We start from the raw sequence: 4,894 nt of genomic DNA, 5'->3' as shown, positions 1-4,894 counted from the left end.
TAAAAAAACCCATGAATAAAATGAGCTTCAGCTCATTTCCCTTCTTCATCATCATTTCCGCGTTGGGAAACTCAGGAAAAGGGGGAAAAATACTCTTCCAAAACACAAACTGTTGATTAGATTCAAATCCAAATAACTTTTGATTCGGAGCTCCAATCGCCACACCGTTTGCGACCACGCGACAAGCTCTACAAAGGCCAGTTATTGATTAGGTATGGAAACCACTTCTCAGTTTCAATTTCTTCCTTCCCAATTTTGAAAATTCAATGTAAAAGTATGTTGAATTTTCTATGATTTGGTGTTTAGGTTTGAATTAGCTCGTGAGTTTTGTTGGGTTTGACTTATTTGAGCTATGGGCAAGGTAAGAACCCTAACCCTCTTGTGGATTCTTGGGATTTTGAGTTTAGGGACTAATTATAGTGATATATTTTGAAAGTTGAGGCTGATATCATGGGGTGTGGAAAATGCTTGAGGTGTTTCGGGTTTATCGAAAAATCGCCAAGGTATGGTTTTTGTTTCTCGTATTTAATATATAATGTGTTGTGAAAACTTAGGCTAGATGGCCATAGGATAGATTGGAATGCATGATTGTGTTAAATGTTTAGTATCCTTGACGATAATTGTTGATTTGGGTTGAATATGAAGTTTGGCAATTGATATTGTGGTGAGAATGTATTGAAGAATGATGATTTTAATGATGAATGATGAGGATGTGTGTGTGTGTGTGTGTGTGATGAATTATTGATGATCTTGTTGGTTTAATTGAGAAGTTCATGTATGAGATTGTTTAAAATTGAGGTATGATTGGTTGTGGTAGGATGTGGGGCTATGTTTTTGTGATATGGTATATTTTGTTGTTGATTATGAGCATAGGAAAATGGTTTTGAATGGTGAATTGTTGAAAATAGAGGTTAGAGTATTTTTGTGAAAATCTGATTTTTGGCTGAACTTTGGTGAGCCATAACTCGGTTTCCAGACCCCTAAATTGTTTCAAACTTTTTTCCTATGAACATTTGGTCCGTGAAGTTTACACTGTTCTAAGAATGGATGAAAAATGTTTTAAAACGAAAAAGTTATGGCCATTGGAAGTTTGGAGTGCAAAACTGAAAATTCTGCAGCATTCAACATTTTTGCATTCTGCAGGTCTTGCGTACGCGACCACCTGCACGCAACGCGACCAACTCTTTCAAGTTAGGCATCCTGCATACGCGTGACCTTTCAGTAATGCACTCCCACGCGTACTCGTGACCCACGCGTACGCGTGACCTCTATTTTCAGTAAACTTGATTTTATGTGTTTAAAACCCAATTTCGAACATCTAAACCTCTATTTTCACTCTTTTAACCCTAGATCTTAGTAATAGGCCTAGTAATGAGATGAAGCTAGGGAAAATGAGGTATCTTGGGGGTGAAGTAAGGTTGGAAAGTGATGATTTATATATGAAAAATGTGAATACATGAGCAATATGTGTGATGCCATGGCTATAATGAATGAATGTAAAGGAATAATGATGATACTGATGTATTGGATGCGGGGAAGGCGGTAGGGCGGTAATCCCTCGATATTTTTCCCCCACATTCCTTGTGATTGTGTTTTGTAAGAAGTGGAAAAGGTGGTAGGATGCTAGTCCCTCAATTCATTCCCCCGCATTTATTGTGAATGTGTTTTGTGGGATGTGAGGAAGGTGGTAGGGAACTAATCCCCCGACGTATTCTCTTACATTCTTTCTCTCTCTGTCTGCAAGGTGGTAGGGCACTAATTCCTCAACTAGTATGGCAGGCCTCACTAGTGGAAGCTGGTAGGGCACTAATCCCCGATTTATTTTCCCTAGTGTATGCTTCCAGGAGAAGGTGGTAGGGCACTAATCCCCTGATTTTATGCCTCTTGGAGATGCGCAGTCGAGAGACAGTATCCGAATTAGCTACCGGATGTGTCGGGTTCTGGTAGTTAACCGACACGTGAGCTAACGGCCAGTAGGATAGACATACATCATATGCATATGTGTGCTTTGTTTGATTGTGAATTAATTGGGTTTGCCTATGTGATTATTATGCTTACCTGTTATACTTGCTACTTGCATTTCTTGTATTTTACTTGTGTTTGCTTTGTCTGCTTTGTTTGTCTGTGTTGTTCTGATGCTGTCTTAGAGGATGGAGGATCAAGAGGATAGTTGAGGATTTTAGTAAGAATTTGGTTAAGTTTAAGAACCTTAGAAAACCACCCTTGTTTATGGTTTCCATTCTAATTCTTTAAGTCTTATAATCTAAGTGTCGGCGTTCTAGGATTGCCTCTGGCTTTTTCAGGACCTTATTTATTATGTATGCGACACCATTACCATGCTGAGAACCCCCGGTTCACATCCCATACAATATTTGTGGTTTTCAGATGCAGGTTAGGCGGCACCTCGCTGAGGCATGCTGGAAGTTTCTGATAGTGGAGATCATTGTCTTTGGGGCTTTATTTTGGGATATATGTATATATGTAGATACTCTTTCTCCACTGCTTATGTATTTGACGTATTAACTTCCTCTCAGAGGTTATTTTGGAGAAATAGGTTCTGTAACTTTGTATTTTGGGCTTATTTTGAGTTCTCTTATGTATATATATACTTAGGTTCTCAGGCCGGTTTATCTTCGCGAGTCATGTCTTGAGCTTTGATATTTGTACCTTGGAACTCTCTTTCAGTTATATCTATGTTAGCTTCCCTTATCTTTTTCTGTTTATCGTTTACATGTCGTGAGTGTTGCGCTTTTCATTTTACCGTTTTAGATTTTAACTTTTCTTCAAAGGCTCCTAGAATAAATCTTATTCAACTGTATTATATATATAAGTTTTTATTTTTAGAATTCATAGCGCCTCGTGGTGCACGAATTGTGAATCACACTTTTCACAACTCGTACCACTGACCAGCAAGTGCACTGGGTCATCCAAGTAATACCTCACGTGAGTAAGGGTCGAATCCCACGGAGATTGTTGGGTTGAAGCAATCTATGGTTATCTTGTAAATCTTAGTCAGGAAGTCAATTATGTTTATCAGTTGAATTGCAAATAAAAAATAAAGCATGGATTAAAGGTTACTTGTTATGGAGTAATGGAGAATATGTTGGAGTTTTGGAGATGCTTTGTCTTCTGAATCTCTGCTTTCCTCTGTCTTCTTGTTCACGCACGCACGTCCTCCTATGGCAAGCTGTGTGTTGGTGGATCACCGTTGTCAATGGCTACCTTCCATCCTTCCAGTGAAAACTACGCTCACGCGCTCTGTCACAGCACGGCTAATCACCGGTTGGTTCTTGATCCGGTTGGAATAGAATTTACTATCCTTTTGCGTCTGTCACTAACGCCCCGCCTTCAGGAGTTTGAAGCTCGTCACAGTCATTCAATCCTTGAATCCTACTCAGCACTTGACACCTTCACGCCACAAGCACATGGTTAGGGACAGCTTGGTTTAGCCGCTTAGACCAGGATTTTAGTCCTTTAGGCCCTCCTATCCACTGATGCTCAAAGCCTTGGGATCCTTTTCAATTGCCCTTGCCTTTTTGTTTTAAGGGTTATTGGCTTTTTCTGCTTGCTTTTTCTTTATATATATATATTTTGCAAGCTTTGTTCTTTGCTGCTTTTTCTTGCTTCAAGAATCATTTTTATGATTTTTTCAGATTATCAATAACATGTCTCATGTTCATCATTCTTTCAAGAGCCAACATATTTAACAGTCTTAAACAACAAATTCAAAAGACATATGCACTGTTCAAGCATTCATTCAGAAGATAGAAAGCATTGCCACCACATTTAACCAATTAGAATTTCTTTTATTGAACTCGAAATTTTATTGCTTCTTATTCAAGAGATCTACTATTTTATTCATGTTTAATGATGATGAGAAAAATAAACTATAGCTTAATTGGAGATAAAATCAAATAGATACTAATTACTATTATATGACTTCTAAGGTAAACTTTTATAAAGACACTGTCACAGAGTTAAGGCAGAAATTGGAAGTTAACAACCTTTATTCTGGGGGAAGGCACTTTGTGTCAAACACAAATGGCGTGTCAGCAGCTAGCAGGTTGCTTAGAGGTTTTGCGATTTTTGAAAAATCTTTTATAAACCTCCTATAGAATCCTGCATGTCCTAGAAAGCTTCTGATTGCCTTAACATTGGCAGGTGGTGGTAATTTTTTAATTACCTCTATTTTTGCTTGATCCACCTCTATTCCCTTGTTTGAGATTTTATGCCCAAGAACAATTCCTTCAGTCACCATGAAGTGACACTTTTCCCAGTTCAAAACTAGGTTGGTCTCTTGGCATCTTTTCAGAACAAGTTTCAAGTGATCAAGACAGGAGCTGAATGAGTCTCCATATACTGAGAAGTCATCCATGAAGATTTCCAAAAATTTTTCCACCATGTCAGAGAAAATAGAGAGCATGCATCTCTGGAAGGTTGCAGGCGCATTACATAGCCCAAATGGCATCCTTCTATAAGCAAACACTCCAGATGGACATGTGAATGCTGTTTTCTCTTGATCCTGGGGATTCACTGCAATCTGGTTGTAGCCTGAGTAGCCATCCAGAAAGCAGTAATAATCATGACCTGCTAGTCTTTCTAGCATCTGGTCTATGAATGGTAAAGGAAAATGATCCTTTCTGGTGGCTGTATTGAGCCTTCTGTAGTCAATACACATGCGCCACCCTGTAATGGTTCTTGTAGGAACCAGTTCATTTTTTTCATTATGAATCACTGTCATGCCTCCCTTTTTTGGGACGACTTGAACAGGGCTCACCCAGGGGCTATCATAAATAGGATAAATAATTCTAGCCTCTAGTAACTTGGTGACCTCTTTCTGCACCACTTCCTTTATGGCTGGATTTAGCCGCCTCTGTGGTTGAACCACTGGTTT

This window comes from Arachis ipaensis, chromosome B09, assembly GCF_000816755.2.
Source record: "Arachis ipaensis cultivar K30076 chromosome B09, Araip1.1, whole genome shotgun sequence".
Taxonomy (NCBI): Eukaryota; Viridiplantae; Streptophyta; class Magnoliopsida; order Fabales; family Fabaceae; genus Arachis; species Arachis ipaensis.
The sequence above is the reverse complement of the archived record's forward strand: the minus strand, read 5'-3'. Positions refer to the sequence as shown.